Source organism: Bombyx mori, chromosome 10 (genome assembly GCF_030269925.1).
Source record: "Bombyx mori chromosome 10, ASM3026992v2".
Taxonomy (NCBI): Eukaryota; Metazoa; Arthropoda; class Insecta; order Lepidoptera; family Bombycidae; genus Bombyx; species Bombyx mori.
The window spans coordinates 6,853,641-6,875,481 of record NC_085116.1 but is presented as its reverse complement, the minus strand read 5'-3'; the positions used below and the strand labels follow the sequence as shown (position 1 = coordinate 6,875,481).

The 21,841-nt window shown below is 38.5% G+C and overlaps 1 protein-coding gene and 1 long non-coding RNA gene across 6 annotated transcripts in view; one reads left to right on the top strand and one right to left on the bottom strand.

Moving 5' to 3' along the window:
* Window positions 1–21,841, top strand: part of LOC101742408 (diacylglycerol lipase-beta) — a 76,395-nt gene that overhangs the window by 10,456 nt on the left and 44,098 nt on the right. For 2 of the 5 annotated variants that reach the window (XM_062670534.1, XM_062670530.1), the window contains exon 1: window positions 916–1,058. The exons of 2 other annotated variants lie outside the window; for them this stretch is intronic. The gene's annotated coding sequence lies outside the window, so the exon portion shown is untranslated. Of the gene's footprint in view, window positions 1–915; window positions 1,063–21,841 lie in introns of those variants that run through there. One more of the 5 variants, XM_062670532.1, reaches the window with a different exon arrangement.
* LOC134199502 (uncharacterized) lies at window positions 104–827 on the bottom strand. Its single transcript, XR_009974015.1, has 2 exons — window positions 369–827; window positions 104–290 (listed from the first exon to the last, which is right to left on the bottom strand). It is a non-coding gene; the product is annotated as an uncharacterized LOC134199502 (long non-coding RNA).

The following is a 21,841-nucleotide window of genomic DNA, read 5'->3' as shown; positions in this document are numbered from 1 at the left end:
CCGAAACGAATGACTGCTTCGTGGCAGATATGGGCAGCACGGTGATACCCATCCGCAACGGCCCATAAACCACTACAATCATTAAAGATGAAACAAAAAAAGGTTTTAAAATATTGAGGTATATTTTGACGAAAACAACTTGATTGATACCAAATAAAATGACGTAAAAAGTTCTTCAACTTTTAACATTTATTATAAGGATCACGCAACCGACCTTCAGTAGATCACATGCGAAAAAAGATTAAAAAGGTCCATTATTTAAGGCTTCCATCAGTGAAATAATCAAATAACTGAAAGTAACACAGATGTTAATGATCAAATCGACGAACGCAAGAGTGCGAGTAATGACGAGAATCTATTTAACTAACCTTCTTAACATTTTACGATACCGCCATTTGTGCCAATCAATCATTCTGATAGTCCTTGAAAGATATCATACGTGCACCCCTCATTTACATCGCGAATGCTCTAGTATAGGCAAATACTATCTTCGAGTTTTCACTTCATCTCCCTATCTGGGTAGTAAAAGTCGTCAGTCTCACTCTAACACGTTGAGTTATCGCAAGTTCGAGCGAGTCCGATAATTTTTCTTGCCGTTTAACAAAATGATATTATGCTCGGTCGGAATCGTGGCTCCTCGTTTGAAAATGTACGGTAGTCGACGCCGGTAGCTTGGCAGTGAGCGACCGCGCTTCAAGCGATATCGCGTCGCAGCTGCTTACAATCGCAGTAAACAAATACACAATTGACATAAACTTGAGTCATCAATGAAAAACGAATGATAAATTATTATCGTCGTTGCACTCCGCAAGTGCTTAGTGTTTGCTAATCGTTTATTATTACAAAATCTAGACGGCCGACCACGATGAATTCAGACACTAAAGACAGGTTATAAAGTGTATTTGGAACTTAAGGTGAAAGGAATTAATGTGGTGATTCTGTTGCAACGTGGTTGCGGGATTGTTAGTGTACCGACTGCTCATAATGAACCGAAATTATCTGTGGCCCTCGACTGTGACCAGACGTTGCTGAACAACAGTTACAGCTGATTTCATAAAGCAAGTAATTTGCATTAAGTATAATGAATAAACAAAAAAATATTAAATTTTTTTCAAAACCAGTCTATAAAGAAATACTTGTAAGCTTCTCATGTTCCACTTTGGGAATAAATAATTTTGTAAAAATCATAATTTTGCTTTATAACAAAGAAACTTCGAAAAAGTTACCTACCTATCTCAATGTAAATAACAGTTTCACAAAATGCTAATTAAAAAAGAGTAATAATTACGTGTTAATAATCTTAATAAATCATCCGTATACAAGAGCGTTACGCTATATCACATGGCACAGTAACATCTAACTTTTAACGAATCAACCCGAACATGATATTTATTGCAAAAGGCCAAATAAACACGAAAGCCGAGAGAAATTTATATGCGGTCTCATAAGATCTATTGAGTGTATTATTTCGTATCTTATCATTTACGTATTTTATATTAGGCTCCTGTTTGTTATGTTAATAAAACTTTTTTTTAATAAATATTTCATTTGTCGACCGTAAAACGCCTGACATCGGAACACTCTAAACAATATAAAGATGAAATTATTTGTAGGGAAGTTATGTCTTCAAAGGTCTTGGGTCTTTAAATTGATAGGCCAACCTCATATCTTAAGACGTGAAGCAGCATCCGGCGCCGTGCTGGCAGGCGCGATACAAAAGACATAAAAACAAAACATTAAAAATAAAGCTGTTATTACAAATGTAATTTTTTTTATTGCTTAAATGGGTGGACGAGCTTACAGCCCACTCGGTGTTAACTGGTTACTGGAACCCATAGACATCTACAACGTAAATGCGCCATCCACCTTGAGATATAAGTTCTAAGATCTCAGTATAGTTACAACGGCTGCCCCACCCTTCAAACCGAAACGCATTACTGCTTCACGGCAGAAACAGGCGGGTTGGTAGTACTTACCCGTGCGGACTCACAAGAGGTCCTACCTCTTGTGGGTTTCATTTTTATTACACGATGTTATTCCTTCACCGTGGAAGTCGATCGTAAACAATTGTCAAGTACGTATTTGATTAGAAAAATTGGTACCTGCCGATTCGAACACCGTTGCATACCGTACCGGACGTCTTATCCTTTAGACCACGACGACTATGGAATTATGACTAATTTAAAATTAATTATAAGAGACTTGAAAATTATAACAAATAGTTCTAATAACCTATTAAAATAACCTAACAGCTTTGACAGCGGATTTGTAGTAAGAGTGGCTAAGTTACTCAATAAAGCTGCCTAGTAAATGGTAGGCGGCTCATAAGTAACAAGTATAGTGCTGGCCTAATAAAGGACCGCCCCATCTCTTCCCGTGGGTGTCGTAAAATGCTATTAAAGAGATCAACAGATAATGGGCAGCAGCGTTTTCTGAGCATCAAACCACATACAGCGATTGCTAATTGCTGTTTACTGGTTGGAGGTTTCCGCTATTTCGCCTATTTCATTTTAGTCATGCTTTTTTTTATTGCTTATTTGGATGGACGAGCTCACAGCCCAGTGTTAAGTGGTTACTGGAACCCATAGATATCTAGAACCTAAATGCGCCACCCACCTTGAGATATAAGTTCTAAGATCTCAGTATAGTTACAACTGCTCTGCACTACCCTTCTGACCGACGCATTACTGTTTCACGACAAAAATAGGCAGGGCCACTAGTAAAACAGCTGTGTAAGTAAAGTACCAAAGTGAAGTAAAGGTTTGTAAAGTACCAAATGCTTGTCAGTTTAATGGGTAGCACAGCTATTATGCAGTACAATCGAGAATTCGACCATGTTTCAAGGTGGGTGACGGCATTCAGGTTGTGAAGTCTGTGAACTGCGGTAACGCTTCGACGCTACAAAAAAGAAGCAAGTAAGACCTTGATCTGACATCTTAAGATGGGCTCACGCATAGAGGTCATGTTTTGCTGACCTCAACTCACTGATACTCACGGTCACAACTGACTAAAGGACGCCTAATCAGCACCCTTTAACTCTATATGTGTCATATCGTATTTATTGGAAAGTTTTCGAGCCTCGTTCCGGGTCAGATCGCGAAGTGGAACACTTGCTAAGCTCTATTTCTAATATTTGTCGAATTCATTACGGTAGGTACTGATTAAAATTCTTTTTCGAAAGCGTATCGTTTTTGTTCGGATAAAAGAACTTTATGCAAAAGCTTGTATGTCCAATTTTGTACAAAGCAGGCGAGATTCCATTCGAATAAAACAAATAAATTTTGCAAATACAGCGGCTGTTGATTAACCAGAAAATTGAGCTTACTAACCGAATGTTAATATTTGATACGTTCGGTCCATTATACTTGTAAACCTATTACCGTAATAAATTTATCATGAATGCGAAAAACACTGGGTTCCCATTAAAAACATTTGAAGAAATTAAAATTTAACAATAATTAATTGGTAACTATGATGTGGTACTATTATGAAATAATAGTATTCTATGTCACTTATCGCTCCAGTTCAAAATCAAAGTAAGCTATTGAGAAAAAGAACTCTGTCATTCTGAAAAAATTTTTTTTTTTTCTAAATCCTTGTTCGTTAAAAAACCATTAACTTCTTCCATTTGAGTTACATTGAAAATCATCTCAAGCTGTAAGGCTCTAGAAGTTTCGTTAAAATAATATTCTCTCTCTAGTCTCGGACAGCAAATTTATTTTGCTCGAATAACTCAAGGGTGTTTGTTTAATCTTAAGATATTTCGGTGCGACAATATTTGGTTTCGAGCACAGAATATATTTTTTAATCATATTTTTTTCTCTCTTATCCATTACAAATTTTGAAGTTCATATACCACGAATATTGTTAGTATTCAGGCAAACACAAATTGAAGGGAATAAAGATAACTTAATTAGTAAATATCAGAGGAATAAGATATACGTACATTCTAAAACGCATAAAGTTGTTAACATTTGTCTTGAACTTCATATAATTTATACATATAATAGTTTCTATTCATTTTTATTTTATTTTATTACATCGACGTGTGAATGAGCTTATATTTTTTGCGAATTATATTTTATTCGGCTTAAGACAGGTAGTGTGGTAAATGTTAGTGAGTCCTGACATTCAGGAAACAACTCAAACATTCAATTGAGGCTTATAAAGCGCCGGTCACGTTCCGCTGTGACTCAGAGTGACTCTCATTAAATGTATGACATTTTCGCATTTACTTAAACTACACACTTCTTCTTCTTTTTATTCTTGCCCTTATTCTACTTTAAGAAGTCGGCGCAACATGTTCTCTTTTCTATCTCTTAGGCCTATCATACGTCATCTTTGCACTCACAACTTTCTCTTGGATGTCCTCTTTCAAATAGTCTATTCAAATCTTTTTAGGATGCCCCCTGCTCATATTAACGTGTACTTTCATACACATACGCGCGTCACTTATCATACGTTAATGATACTATGTCAAAAACCTTTTTTGATACGCCAATAATAACTGTTCCAAGCTTCGACTCAATCTAATATATGGGTTGAGAACGCAAGCATGGCAAACAGGCAAAGAAACATTTATTTTTACTTGACTGACAAAAGTCAGTAATCTTCTATTTGAACAATATATTTTGCACTACATGAAGCTTAACACAGCATATGACCGCGCGGTATCCACTTGCCTTTGCTTCATATGACACAGAAACTAGTAAGATAAACTATCAAAAATATTCTTTTAATGTTAACATTGACATAACTATCAGTGCCGTTTCGCCTTCAAGAAAGATTTCCTTAAACCCATACTTTTGTCAATAAAATTTTATTGATCAAGCAAATATTTCAACAAAAAATATAGCACATGAGCAACGCGTTACTAATATACCTACCACACAAAACGAATTCATCGTCAGAATCAATTGAGTCAATCAAAAAAAAAAAAATGACCCCAAACTTACGAATAAACAAATCGAACCGCTTTACAATGCTACTTTATATTAATCAACTGTCATCAGTATTCGGTACACGCGCACTCGTGCGAGTTCAATTACTTGAAATCACTACATCGACAAGACACTTATATAGTAAGTACATTGTTTAGATTGATGATACAGCAGACGTGAGCACAATCTTTTTTTATATATTAGGGTTAATTGCTTAAAAATATAAATAAAAACGGTGCTGTATTGTTATTGGTTTGTTTGCCGTAATTACGCAGATGAGCTCGTAAAGGTGTTTTCTACATAATATATTATTGACCATGTAGAAAGAACGCCATCATGCGTTCTAGTTTAAAGGATCGGACAGCTGTCATGCAAAGCCATCGAGATGTCGCCATAGTTTTTCTAGATGGATTACGTAAGTCACGGTGTGATGCTATTGAATCCACTATCAACTTTATAGTAAGTAGGTAAGACGTGAACTTCTTATACGTGTTTACAAAAATAAATAATATACTTACCCTACCAGAACGCATTCGCTTTGCGGCTGAATAGACAGAATTTGATGGAATTTTGAAGGAATACGATCTCCTCTATAAACGTATTAGTAGGTGTCACTATATTCCTATTTGCCTATTTCTATATGCCTATTTCTATATGCCTATTTCTGCCGTGAAGCAGTTATGCGTTTCGGTTTGAAGCGTGGGGCAGCCGTGTAACTATACTGAGAACTTAGAACTTATATCTCAAGGTGGGTTTCGCATTTACGGTTCTAGATGTCAATGGGCTCCAGTAACCACTTAACACCAGGTGGGCTGTGAGCTCGTCCACCCACCTAAGCAATAAAAAAATAAAAAATAAAATACCATGATACCGTTCTTTTTGTGAAACCCTTCATATAATCTGTAATCTAAAAAAATACAATTCAAATCTTAGACGACCGAAAGAATTTGGGTATCCATCATTAATTTCTCTCGATATGAATATTGCATTTTCTCTTGCTCACTGCGCTAAGGATAGTCACGACGGTACAAGGTAAATTAGACAAATATCAAAGTAAAGTCATCCGCGCTTACGTTTAATAGTAATCAAACATTCAGGTCACGGCTCCAGTCCTCAGAGCTAGAACTCGTAATTTCCGAATGAGGCTCAATTTTGAGACGATGTTTTTACTACTTGTACCTACACTGGGTTTTCTATATTGACTTTTGGAGTGAATTTGTTTTAATTTAAACAATAACAAAATAAGATAAAGATTACTTTTGCAAAAAAGGGACTTTGTTTCTTTCACACTTTATTGTTTTCACAAAAACCATTTTTTGAAACATCGAAAATTTTAAATCTAATTAATAATAACGCAAGATTAAATTGTAAGCATAGAAATCTATGTTTCACGTCTGAGATTCGCACTAAATGAAAACAAACTCAAATAACCTAATGTGTTAATTAAAACTATTTTTACGGATTAATCTACCTTTTATTATTGGCATTTTATTATTTCTGGTTTTTGCACTACTTTACAATTTTCGTGGACATTGATGACTAAGATGTTATTTGTCGACGTTGGAGTAATGTGCCAACTACCGTTTATTTGTAGTATGTACTCACGAAAACCTAAGAAAATACTAAAACCTTTATGAATATTATGAGAAGTAATAAACTAATGACCAGTTAGAGTTATAATTCAAGTAGCCTCACTAGAGTTTGTCAAAGTAAAACAATTTGATTTTTTTTTAACTAAAAAAAGGAGTGTATGTTTTTGTGATTATCCTTTATGCGTCATTAAGGCATTCATCCGATTGTGATGAATATTAATACTGTCATTGCTGATACTTCTAAAGGTTTCGTATTTGGTAATATTAAGGTACAGTAGGCAGCTCGCGACATTCCTAACCGTATTTTAAATAGTCTCTTACAAAAAAAAAGAACATACTGTACCAGAATTGTACTACTGTTGTTTACTTCTTCTGTTGTAAAACTTCTTCTTATGTTTTCAAATTTCAATTCAGTATAGATTAAGAAAAGTAAATGTAAAAAGATGAGTATTTAATAGACCAATGTTAAAAAAATACGTGACAAGGTCTATAAAAAAATGTATAACAGTTATCAGTTTTTAACATCTAAGGTCAAAATAATACTAAATTATACAAATCAATGATCTTTAAAAAACTAAGAGTCTGCTTATACAGTCCGTTAAATTATCAGGGAGTTTACAAAATTGTCTCTCTATGTCATATGCTTTACATTAGGCTAACAAGTGTACCACATTTTAATCTAAACCACACTTACATTTCATTTTATCTATTTTGGCAATAAGACGTACGTGAGTTAAATTTGTGTGTCCAATCCGCAATCTTGTAAAAAACACTTGGTCTATTCTTTTAGTTAAGGAAAAGGAAAGTTTATCAAAAATTGAATTTCGACTTTTAAATAATAAGGATGTGTCCTCAAATTTCCAGTGGTGATCCCAAAGAGTTCGTGTATACTGGCCGATATTAAATAGCCAAAGTCCTTAATGCAAAGCAGACGAGATGTTGAAATAAGACTAATAATATTACTATTCAAATTTGTTTGGCTTTCATTAAAAGACGTTTTCTTATGTGGAAGTCGTTCAAAAACACGTGTTGGTTTATAAAAGATGGCTTCTGTCCCCGGGGCTGAACGAGATAGGTTCTACCGTCAATGAAATAGGACTGAGAAGAAAATGAGATATGAGAAATTGAATTCACCAAATCAATCAGTATCATCATATTAATACAAATTGGTTTCAATTTAGAATTAAATTTAACTGTATATCTATTACAGACTACTGTTGTAAAAAATTAATTAAAATTTCCATTTTGGATAAAAACAACACGGAATTGTTTTGGCCGCTTCGACCTCTGCATTAATCTGCAACGGGGACAAGATTCTGTCCGTTTTTACTTTCACTTTCCTGACAGAGAATGTAAATAAAATAAAATAAAACACGTTTTTATTTTGGAATGAATTTATTTGAATGAACGTATTGGGCGGTATTTTTTTTTTATGATTGAAAGTTTACTGGTGGCCCGAAGGCCTTTCCAGTTTCACCAGGACAGGTGGGCGAGCAAAGGCTCAGCCAAGAGGGGTGGGATTTGCTAACAACTGCCCGAGCGCCTCCGAAGGAGACCTAACAACTCAAGAGCAATTGTTTCGCGAATGAATCTACTACCGGATCGGAATCGCGACCCGCTGAGAAGATCCGGCGAGAAACTCAGCGGGCTGATGCATGGGTTAGGTTGCACGTCGACCTCTTTGTCGAGTTCGACGAGTACGGTTACCGGGGTCCCTAAGCCTGCCCCTAGTATTAGAGCTGAAGGCATCTAATGCAAAGGTTATTGGATCTGATGGATCCGTAAGGACGTGTCTAGGGCGTCGACGGTGACTGGCTCCTGCATGATCAGGATTCGGGGAGTAGTCAGCGGCGGCAACGATAAGGCGATTATCATGACGCATAGCCTTATCGAAGTATCGTTCCGACGCTGACTTCATGTATTTCCGAATTGATTCGAGGCCCAGGTCGTCGTGTAGGTCAACGTTCCTCACGAACCACGGAGCCCCGACAGCTAACCTGCAAAAGCGGGATTGTAGGGATTGGAGGGTGTCTATGTGTGTGCGGGCCGCGTGAGCGAACACCACACTCGCGTAAGTCATGACGGGCCTTATGCAAGTTTTGTAAAGTGTCACCTTGTTCCGAAGGGACATTTTACTCCGCTTACAGATCATGGGGTAGAGTCTACCGAGAATAAACGCGGCACGGTCACGGACTGATTTTATATGCGGGCGGAATGTCATCGATGCATCCAGGGTAACGCCCAGGTACTTGACCTTCCTGGCCCAGGGTATGGGTTGTCTAAAGAGAGTAATCGGGGGTGTGAGATTCCTCCTCCTAATCCGGGAGGAAATCCGTGTGGAGCTTCCCCTCTGAAATAGCACCGCAGTACTTTTCGCTGGGTTGATGTCTATGCGCCATTTTCGGAACCACTGTCCTAGGGCTAGGGCTGCGCTCTGAAGCTTCTTCGCGATTAGGGACTTATTTCTACTAGAATAGTAAACAGTCGTGTCGTCGGCGAATAAAGCTAAATGGGTCGGCGGCGACCGGGGAATATCGTTGACGAATAAGCTAAATAGGAGGGGTGAGAGGACAGAGCCTTGCGGGACTCCAGCTGTGAGAGGTCGTGGGGAGGAGCGGGTTCCCTCGACTCGATATCGAAAAGAGCGGTTCGACAAGAAGTCCCGTATGATGAGCACGAGACTATCCGGCACGCCCATGTTGAATAGTTTGAAAATCAAACCATTGTGCCAGACTTTGTCGAACGCTTTTGCGACGTCGAAGAAGAGAGCTCCCGTGTATAACGGTTTTGGTCGATTAAGCCCCACAAGAATGTGCTCCGTGAGGCGGTGCACCTGTTGAACGCATGAGTGATTTGTACGGAATCCGAATTGTTCATCGATAAGAATGCCCTTGGATGAGACGAAGTCTCTGAGGCGTTTGTAGAGCAGACGCTCATACAGTTTGCCTAGAGACATGAGGAGGCTAATCGGGCGGTAGCTCGTCGGATGATTTTTTGGTTTACCGGGTTTATGTATGCCGATAACGTCCGCTTCTTTCCACACCGCGGGAAAGATACAGTTCGCCATAGCGGCATTGAAAATAGATGCCAACATCACGATGAGTTGGACGGGTAGAAGTTTAATAACGCGGTTGGATATACCGTCGGAACCGGGAGCCTTGCGAGGACGTAGGTCTTTGATCAAGTCTTTAACTTCCATCGGGGTGACGGGTGGTAACGCATCAGAGGGTGGCAAGGAGGCTCTGCGTTCTACCTCACTGTCTACTAATTCTACATGAACAGGGTCCACGGATTGAGTGCTGGGCGTGCACTGGGTTTGCAATGTATCGGCCAGCAGCTCTGCTTTTTCGTCATCATCGAACGCCGCGAGTCGGCCTGAGGGGCCTACGAGGGGGGGCATAGTTACTACCGTATCCGATTTGAGAGTACGAGCTAAGCGGTAGTAAGACCTTTGGGAGGGCGCGAGTCCTTCTAAGAAATCAGACCATCTGGCATCTCGGACTTCGGCGATGCGAGACTTTACGTCGCGTTGTAGGGCACGCATTCGAATACGATTTTCCGCGGTAGGATACCTGTCGTAGGCGCGTATCGAGGCGTTCTTAGCTCTAAGGAGTTCCCTAATATCGTCGGACAATTTGAAGCGGTGAAGGAAGTCCTCCGCTACAACTTGTTTCGATGACCTATCTAATGTCGAGGTGATGTGTGACGTTAAGATGTCTATGGCTTCAGCGGTATCCTGAGGAGACGGGATAGAGTCCGGGTTAAACGGGAGCGATGGTGGATCAGATTCAGCCAGGCTGATGCCCAGCGTGTGCCAATCCACCACAGTCCTCGTGACGGGAACGGAATCGGGAGCGCGACCGAGCTTCATAACGACGGGACGGTGGTCTGAATCTAACTCTGAAACTACTTCGATCGAGTGTAAGCGCAGAGTTACGTTTTTTAATAACGCTATGTCGAGTATATCCGGGCGATGCGCGATATTTAGCGGGTAGTGAGTCGGGGTTAGCGGAGCGACGATATCGAAGGCGAGATCATCGACTAACGCGTCAAGCCGCCTGCCATTCGGGGTTGTGGTGTGTGAGTTCCACCTGATGTGTTTACAATTTAGGTCGCCCGCCAGAATGACAGAGCTCCCCATACCGAGCAGCGCCTCGATATCACTGCTTAGAACGCTCTTATCCGGTGGAAGATAAACGGACGCGATAACGATCGGCGCGTGTCCCGTCAGTGAGATTCGGCACACTGATGCTTCGATATTAGCGAGCGCGGGAGGATCGAGCGGGACGCAATGCAGGGCTCTTCTATAGTAAATGACGGTACCACCACCACGGGCAGAGAGCCTGTCGTTCCTGACCATGTTATAGTTCGCGATTTTAGGGTCACGGCGCGCGGGCTTAAGTAGGGTCTCCTGCACTAAAAAGATATCGTCGCGGGGGCGGGACGAATCGCGGAGGAGGGAGTTGTAACCGTGTTCGTGTACGGCAGCGGTTTCGCCCAGGCCGAGACACTGGGCACCGCCGCCGGAACGAACGCTGGCTTAGCCTGCGACGCAGAGGGTGCCGAGGCTTTGATGTCTGGGCCGGAAGCTCGGAGGCGGTTTTGGCGGGCGACGCGGCGATTTATTTTAGGGGCTCGGGGGCAACCACGGTAATTCGCGGGGTGACCCTGTGTTCGACACAGGACGCAGCTAGGCGGTTCCGTCGCGGTTTTTTGGTCGCGAGCGCAGAGGGCCGTGGCGTGATCGCCCAAACACTTAACACATCGGGGGCGCGCGTGACAGTTACGGGAAGAGTGCCCGTACAATTGACAGTTATGGCACTGGCTAGGAGTGCCTTTTTTATGGGGGGCTTCGACAGCGATACCAGAGAGCCTACAGACGGTCTGTGTGTTAAAGATTTTCTTACCCTCGGGGGTAGGCTGGAGAGCGACTAGAACCATATTATATGGCTCCCTACCGCGACCGGTGTGCATACGGTGCACAGAATTCACTGGTAGGCCTTGTTCTAACAGGTCGGCTTTTACGAGCTCTACATCTAACTCTTTAGGGATTCCGCGTATTACAACGCGGAGTTCGCGCTCCTCCTGGAGCGTATACGTATGGAAACTTATACGCTCCTTACGGAGGTAAGAAGAGAGGGCCCTATGGTCGTCGGGTGTTTGAACCTTAATTTGAATGCCGTTCGCGAGGTTACGGGCATTCGTGAAATTTATATTTTTGGCCTTAAGGGCCAGGCAAACTCGATCCCAAGCTGCCTTCTCCTGAAGGATAACCGGGGGAGGGGTCTGGGTTTTATTTTGTGCCACCGGACGCGGCGACGGAGTGGCACGGGCTGGGGGCGCAACGGGAGTCTGAGGGCGGGGGCGCGACGCGTTCACGGCTTTGCTAATTTTAGCGGCCGCGGGAGCTCGAGACTCCGCGGCACGCTTCTTACCCTTCTGTACCAGGGTGAATCCATCCGTCGATGAGGCGGGGGCGAGGTCGACCTCCATGTCCGAGTCAGAGTCGGAGCACGAGGAGGCGGGTGCAGGCGACCTACGAGCAAGTGTAGGTGTTTTAGAGGGCGCGACGGAGGCCGCGGATGATCGCTCAGCTGAAACGATGGTCACGGCGGACGACGCAGCAGCTTTTCTCGCCAGTATAGGCGACACGGGAGCGGCAGGCACGACAGAGGCTGCGGTGCTCAATGCAGAAGCTCTGCACGCAGGTACAGGCGACGCAGGAGCAGCGAGCGCGGCGGAGTCCTCGAGAGGGCTCGCAGTGTGATTGGCCTTGAAGGCCAAAAACTCCGAGGCGAGCTGTGGGTGGCGAAGTCGGAGGAATTCCGCGAATACAGCGTCCATGATCGCTGAGTACCCAGGTGGGGCGGCCCCGGGTCTTGAAAACACTCGCCTTGCGGCGAGGCCCCAACTTCTCGGACCTGAGCGGTTCTATTGAACACAGGTGGCAATGCGGCGCGATTACTACAGGACAAAGAAAAAGCACAACAAAACAGAAATTACGAAAAGAAACAAAACAAATAAATACTTGCAGGAAACCACTTTGTCGGCAGATGTACCACGAACACAGAAACAACAAAAGGAAACAAAACAAATAAAAACTTCCAGAAAGAGCACTTAGTCGGCAGATGTACCACAAACACAGGCCGCGCGAACAAAAGCCGGGCGAACAAAGACCGGGCGATCGAGTGGACGATGAGCACGTCCGCACGTGACGGGTGCCTCTATCGGAATGATTGGGCGGTATGACAATGGATGTACTATATACATATATATCAGTCGACCTATGTGTACTTTTAACTCGATTTTATTAGCTATAATAATGATAATTGGAGACGAAAATGATAATGACCGATGATAATACTATAATTTTATTACTTTTCCCTAATATCCTGATTGGGATCAAAAATATTAAAATCATTTTTTTTTTTTTTATTGTTTTAATTTGTTTTGATATTTAAGTATGTTTAAGTTTGGTATATTTTTTTTGATTTTTAGAAATGTTTTTTGGGTTGTTAAACTATATTTACTTACTAAACTCTCGATCAGTAGAAGAACTTATCGGCTTTTAGGTAAATACAGTGATTAAAAGAATAACGGTCGATCATTTCATGAATACCGTCAACCTTGTAACATGAGACCGATAGCTCAACTGTATAGCGCTATAACCACCGCTCATTTGTAAAATAAACCTACATTAAAAACATGTGTTGAAAATTATTCCTTAAACCAGTTAAATAAAGCGTAAATTCATACAACGGATACAAGAAACGTTATGTGAACTTGAACCAATCTGCACTAGAAGGAAGTACTGTAAAAACGGAGACTTAGAACTCTGTCTCAAGATGGGCGGCGGCATTGACGTGGTCTATGGGCTCCGGTGACCATTTTACATCAGGTGGTCTGTGAGCTCATCCACACATCTTAGCAATACAGAAAACAATCTAGAACAAAGTACAAAATGAACTGCATGAGTAATTCGTAATGTAAGATAGATGGATACATGTATAATGTTATTGTTAACAAAAAATTTATTATAATTTTAAAACTGTTTTTTGCAAAATAATATGAGACTAAAGAAATCTGGCAGAAATACGATAGTCCCATCTAGTTTGCGTCTAATTGCGAAATAAAATTATCATTATGATATTTTTTCATGCTAAATTAATTCGAATTACCAAAAAAATTAAAAATAATGTAATATTTAACGTTAATCAAACCGAATTTTTATTGCCTTAGCAGACACAGGAGCATGCCATCCCCTGATCGACGCTGACTGCTATAGTATAATCTTTCCGAAGAGTGAAAGCATGCAACTGTTCTAGTATTTTGTTAAGAACTAGTGTAACCCGGTCACGCTTAGCTGTGATTTAGATAATGTATGAAAAAAAAAATCGATTTCTTACACTAAAGTGCTAAGTGCTTACTCTTAGTGCTCAAACACTACTTATTATTATACGTCGATGGTACTATGACAGAAACTGTCCTTGGAGTGCCAGTTTTATTTTCTCCTATCTAATCGTTGGTAGTTAAAGCAGCTACCCCAACCACGTGCGAGCGCGTTGGTGAGCTCGGGATCAACCTGAGATTATTTTCTAACAATTGCCCTAGCAAGAGCAGTGTGTTTCGATGAATCTACCACCGGATAGGAATCGCGACTCATTGAAGAGATCCGCCGAAAATATCACTGGATTTTGTTTTTGTTGAATGCATACGACGAGTTCGACAAGAACGGTGATTGGTGCTTGGAGTATCTAAAGGCATCGAGAGTGAATCAGGAGGATTGGATACGGATCCGGAGACGTCTAGGGCGACGGCGGCTCTGCGTTGCCCCACCACTTGGATTGGATATGTAGTTAGACAGCAGCTTTAACAGGGTTATCGTTTCGCGCCGCTTTTCCGAAGAACAGTACCAGCGCCAACTGTACCAAAATTGAATTAAAATTACTGTTAGCATTTAAACTCACGTAGTTGATTATTATAACAAAGGTTTTTTAAATACGAAAAGTATTATAGTAAAACAACGAAAAGCCGAGAGCGAAGCGTAAAAAGCTTTAATTTTCTGTCTACGACTCATGAAAATAAGAACAAAAAAGCTTAATAAGATTAATCACAATTGAATAGTTTAGAAATGCATAGACCAAAAGCAAACAAACTTTGATTTTCAACTATCTAGATCGCGTTTTATTTTCTAAATTACCATTTACTCTCTCTGCATTGCTGCCACGCTGGTGGTATTTTAAATATGTACTTTATATCACATCTGAGTTACCTTTTAAGCTTATAAAATCCAACAAGAGCCCCATAGGAGCTTTCCAAAGAAATATACTTACAAACATTAATTTTAAACAAACAGACAAACATTAAACTTTAATCTCCCCCTTGGCCTTTGACAATCTGAAGAACATAGCACCACTAATTGTTGTTGAGAACTTAAAGTTTGAATATTAGATGCAAAAAAGGAATTTACATTAATTTTATACTTAAACCCGTATTAAGGTAAACACATTACACGTGTAACGATATCGTCACGTTGCTCAGATTATGAGAGAAATTTCCTATCGCAAATTGAATTTTCCAGAAATATCCTAACGTCATTCACTTACGAAGTTAGTTTCAGAGATACGTAATAAAAAATCGGTCGTTTACCGCGCTTTTCATTTTCAGAAAACGGTTGATGTTGTGCCATTCGTATGTTTTTCGTTTTCTCATGCAAAAATAAAGGAACTGATCAGTATGAATTTAGAAAAGAATTTATTTCTTTATTTATTTAACTTCATGCACAGAAGTATAATGGCGGACTTAATTGCCTGAGGCATTCTCTACCAGTCAACCAAGGGTGGTGTAGAGAATCCTGTGGTAGGTGCATACCTTAATGTGATACTTCATCCATATACAAACGAATTTATGTATTGTATTACGAATCTTTTTTTATGGCTCGGTAACTGAAAGGAGATGATAATCATTACCCCAATATAGCGTAACGCATGAATATTTCGAAACCATAAATTGAATGCAGCTCGACTTATTACATAATTATATACATTCAAATATAACTGAATAATATTAAGTCTGTGTCTTCTTGATATTGCTGCAACAAAGATAGGTAGCAGAATTATTTTGTGAATGGAACTCGTAACGGGAACGAGTTCATTAAACAGATCAGTTTGGTAAATGGTAGCTCTTGGTTACAGAGCAGATTATTCACGAATAATCTGTTAAGCGACGTCCACCCACCCTCCGGCCCACTAAAGTCCATTCTTCAAATTGGAACGTTTGGTTGCTCTCTGCGACAGAAACTTTCCTTTCTAAGATATTAAATGGAGCAAAAACCTCAAAGGTTTCCTTTACGAACCGAATATTTATTTTTTTATAACAAACAAAACAACGAACCTTCTTGTTTTGAATATATTGAATTAACAGACCGTGAACATGAAGTTAAAAGTGTGTAAGTACGAAAAATTCCGCGAGTTCGGCTGCGCTAAAAATCACGTTTCGTTATCTATACTAATATTATAAGGAGGAAAGATTTGTTTGTTTGTTTGTATTGAATAGGCTCCGAAACTACTGAACCGATTTGAAAAATTCTTTCACTGTTTGGAAACTACACTATTCCCGAGTGACATAGGCTATAATCTTTTTTGAAAAAAATTAGGGATCGTTACTAAAACTCCAATAATGTAACCCAAGGTGTGAAAAAATTACCTAAAAATATATTCTTTACATCGCGTGCCCTGCGAAAACTACTGATGATAGAATAAAATAATGTACTACGACTTTGTAGAACACATTATTATTTACAAAAAGTGTCGCGACAGCATATGTCTAACTATTATAGTTATGCCGCAATAAGTGTTTTTTTATTTTAAAATATAAAACACCGTCAAATATTGTTGAAATTTTTGTTAAAGACCCGAGCGGAGCCGGAGCGGGCCGCTAGTATACATATAACCTTGTTATTAAACACATTGTATTACGTTAAAAAGTTACATCACATTTAGAATCATAATAATACAATGTGCGATTCCATTTCGAGCGAATAACCTTAGACACAATCGAATTAAACGCTGTTCGTTGGAATAGGTACAAGTTAACATAACATCTTATCTTTGAAATAAATTACTATCATATTAAAAAAATACATAGTTATACAATTAGCGTGTTTTTTTATTTATTTTTTTGTACAAAAGAATAAAAATAAAACACCTAATTAGCATAAGCGTATATAATAAAATTCACTTTTCAAGACGTTTTGAAATTGTTTGCACATCGATGTTCGGCTAGGCATTATTTAAACACAGTGCGTTAGTGCTGATTGTGATTCAGAATTATACATATCTATATATTAATACGTGAAGCAAACATTTTGTATCCCTTTTTACGAAAATTGCGCGGACGGAGGAGTATGAAATTTTCCACACTTATAGAGAATATAGAAAAGAAGTGCACAATGCTAACATTTTTTTTTAAATAATGCATAAAAGATACATTAAATCAATAAAGAAAACATTACACACACTACATACCATGTATTTGACGCACACACGCATGCATACTATTAATTGTCAAACTTTTGTTCTTGACGTCTGTGGTCAAATTGAAAATAGATTAAATATGTTTGTCTTTATTAATATTTTTTTATAGTGTTATAGCCTTGGCGAAATTTGTGATTATAGAAGTATAAAATACAATCATAATAGTGTACAAACTTATTATACAATTCCAATTAATTATAGTCGAATTTCGACTACTGCGGGACCTCTAGTTAGTTATTATTTTGTATTATTGATGTCTTAACATTAACGTTAATGCATCATCAAAAACTTGTACTTCTTGTAAAGATCAATCTTCTTTTTTATTGCTTAGATGGGCGGACGAGCTCACAGGCCACCTAGTGTTAAGTGGTTACTGGAGCCCATAGACATCTACAACGTAAATGCGCCACCCACCTCGAGATATAAGTTCTAAGGTCTCAGTATAGTTACAACGGCTGCCCCACCCTTGAAACCGAAACGCAGTACTGCTTCACGGCAGAAATAGGCGGGGCGGTCGTACCTACCCGTGCGGACTCACAAGAGGTCCTACCACCAGTAATTGCGCAAATTATAATTTTGCGGGTTTGATTTTTATAACACGATGTTATTCCTTCACCGTGGAAGTCAATCGTGAACATTAGTTATTATTTACTCCCATGCTGTGCTCTAAACGTCCAAATGAACTACGAGAAATGGAATATAAATTCCGAATCTAGCCCACTAAAAGATCGACTGTGTGCTGAGCTAACGTAGCACCGACATATCTCTTTCCTTTGACGTCGTAAAAGACAATTAAGGGATTCACTCGAAAACGAGTAGAGTTCTCTGAGTATTAAAAAAGTAGGTACGACCACCCTACCTATACCTGCCGCATAGTAGTCATGTGTTCCGATTTGAAGTGTGAAACAGCTGTCATACTATAGGTACAATTGGCGCGATTCCCGTTGTTTAGCCCATAATCGTGGCTCTATAGTTGCTTGAAACTGTACAATATTATTACAATATTGTTATAATATTGTAACAATGTGGTAAAGTTATGGTAGTAAAGTTAAATACACTTCAGAGAGCTTACTTTAGACAGAAAGCTTCAGAGGGCTTATCTACTGAAATAAAAAAGAACATTGCATTTTTATATATTTTGGCAGTCCCTTAATACTAGGAGGGCTGTGAGCTCAGCTACTTCATTTTAAAGTTTTTTTTTTTTCAAAGAATAAACATAATTGTCAAAATCAGTTTGTTTTTGGTAAATATTAAGCATTTAAAATAATATAAAACAATTATAGCCACAAACTTAACAAAGCAATAAAACTTATGTAGCAATTTTTTTATTTGTTAAAAAACCAAAACAACACTTCAAAGAACATAATTTATTATAGAGATAAAAGCGTGTACTAAATTTATATCTGAATAAAGCTTAATCAACCGCATTGCCGTATGTGGCATTCTTTTGACATAGTCACATATTTCTCACGGTTTTCTATTTTCGCATACCACTCTGATGATTTTTCTGTTCTTAATCATCTTTCTTAACCTCAAAACCATATACATCGCGTCGGTTGATTTTGAATTTGTATTCCATAGGGTACAAAACAAAGTTTTTTTTTATAATTTAAATTTCTTAGTATGGTTCAATACTATATTTCTGTTATTTTTCACTTCTCCTATAATAATATTCTTTTGTCGATCTGTCTTTCGTTAGCTAGAAGAATAATACTCTTTACCGAGCTAAGCTCACCTTTGCATATGCTATTTTAAAAAAAGGGTCTTTTTCTTACTGTATTTTCTATTTATTATATTATTTACGAAAAACCTTAATCACCTTCCTTTATAATAATCATAAATTATTATTATTATTACATTCTTTGTGAGAAAATTCTTAATTTAAGATCAAAGAACTAAAACAAATTTGATTCGTTTCAGATCGTCCCATTCACGATTAATAAGGCTATGCGGAATGTTGAGATTAAATTTTTCTCGCTTTGATGTCGGCGTTGAAAAAAAATCGAACGTTTTTGTCCTAAAACAATGTCAATAACAAATTAAATTTTTTGAATCGTAATAAATATAAGATAACTTCAAAAGCTCAAAAAAATATAAAATATTCCTAAAAGGGAACTTTTGGCAAGTACCATAAATTCAATTTAAGAAGAATTGTTGTTAAAATTTGAGGTTCATTAATATTTAATTGCTCAAAGCCGCAAATTAATGGATTTGTTTTAAACAAGTATGTAATATCCGTTAAGGAAATGTACATATTATTTTCCTTTCCCGTTTCATTCCGTGATTTATACAAAGTCCATTAATCGTCGGATACGTCTTAATAATAGATTCTTCAAGGTCGGCCTATCGACATAATGCAGTTTAAATGTCCGAGTCAATGGCAAAATTATCGCTACTAGAGGTCCAGCAGTAGTCGAAATTCGACTATAAATAATTGGAATTGTAAGCTTGTACACTATTATGATTGTATTTTATACTTCTATAATCACAAATTTCGCCAAGACTACTATATCAAAAAATATATTAATAAAAACAAACAATATTTAATCTACTCTCAATTTGACCACAGACGTCAAGAACAAAAGTTTGACAATAAATAGTATGCATGCGTGTGTGCGTCAAATACATGGTATGTAGTGTGTGTAATGTTTTCTTTATTGATTTAATGTAACTTTTATGCATTATTTTAAAAAAATATTAGCATTTTGCACTTCTTTTCTATATTCTCTATAAGTGTGGAAAATTTCATACTCCTCCGTCAGCCTCCAATTTTCGTAAAAAGGGATACAAAGTTTTTGCTTCACGTATTAATATATAGATTGTTTCTTATGATCAACTTAAATATTGAATTATATCTTTTTACATACATGATTTATTGGAATGAGCAAAATTTTGGAATGTTGTTCATTAAGCTACAACTAAAAACATTATCTCTCAGAAATTCACTTCGGAAACATTCATGCTTATTACACACCTACCACCTTATGAAAAATGACAGCCGAACAGAAGGCCTGTACCGCCAAGGAGTCAAGAAGGATGTAGTATATCGTTCATGTAACACTGACGAACCTATTAATACATGGTTTTTAGAAATGTGATTAATAACATGAAACACACAAATAATTATTAAGTGGACAGCACGTTTGTGGGTCCATTGAAGCAATTAGAAAGAGAAATTGAGTAATGAGGCGTTATAATTTACGACATAAAGGACCAACTATGGCAATGGAGTTTTTTTTTATTGCTTAGATGGGTGGACGAGCTCACAGCTCACCTGGTGTTAAGTTAAGTGGTTACTAGAGCCCATAGACATCCACAACGTAGATGCGTCACCCACATTGAGATATAAGTTCTAAGGTCTCAAGTATAGTTACAGCGGCTGCCCCACCCTTCAAACCGAAACGCATTACTTCTTCACGGCAGAAATAGTTAGGGTGGTGGTACCTGCCCGCGCGAACTCACAAGAGGTCCTACCACCAGTAACTAAGTTGCAATACGTTTAAAATTTTCCCAAGTCGATACAAATCAGTAGTGGTAATGACGAAAGTTTCGTAAATAGCGTTTCTTAAAAGTTCCGATGTTACACAATGAGCTGCCAGAATTTCGATGAGCCGACTTATTGATTTTTTGTTCGTTCGAATTTGCGACGTCATCCATTTAAAATTAAGTCGATAATAGATATATTCAGTTATTGAGGTCATCCGATGGACGTATTCATTCCATCTGCAAATTAATGGAAATGGACTCTGCATTTGTGTAATTGCACGATAAGTAAGTAGTACTGCAAGCGGGAAACGCGAATTGTAATTATTGCCATTAATGAAATTATTAAATTTATTATTAGAAACAATTGGTTCGTACCATTGAAATATAACTTAAGAACGGTCTTATTGTATACAAGTAATTTTCAGAGTTCATTTTCAGCACACATCATCCAAATGATAAGTGTTTTAAACGAATTCAAAACGAGATTCTTAATTCGGACTTTACGTCTTTTTTATGGCAGCTAGATAATGATAACATTTTTATACGCTGATAAAGGTGTGTGAGTGTATACGTAGCCAAAGGCACTTAGCTCAGACATGAGTTTAAAATTTCTTTCTGTGAACTAAAAAGGCTGAAAGCGAAATGGGATTTAGAAGAATTTAAGGTGTAACGAAAAAAAGATACTTAAATAACTTTGGTTTTTAAAATCTAAAATTAAATAAAAATACATCGTATAATAAATACGCTTTCACTTGTCCATGATATATAAAATATGTACAAACAAAGGTCTTAGTCTATTCTCATAATAATATGATGCCGGCAGCAAATGATGAATACGATAATTCAGCATAAAAAAATATCGCCCGCGTACCTTCAAACATCAAAAAGGAAGCTCGCTTTTATTTAATACGTCCTCCAAATCTTGAAACGAGACTTGGAAGGAAGCAGTTTTTCTTTGAAGCGTAAATTATTTCAAGTGTGTCAAATTTGAACGATGATTACAACTCATCTTGACTCTTTAAATAAGTGATTGGCTATTTTAAATTCAGTCAGAAACAATTGAAATTAGTGTTTGCATAATTGATTGATTGTGCATACCTATAGATTTTTGCTTATACCTTAGTTGGGTGAACAACCACCGGCCCCACCTTGTATAAAATCATCTCCGAACCTCACAGCCATCATAACGTCAATTTCACCTCTCACCTTAGACATAAAGTCAGAGTCCCAATGGTATTGTGTAATGGCTGTCCGCGTACAGTCCGCTCTGCAAACCGTAAAGTAGGAC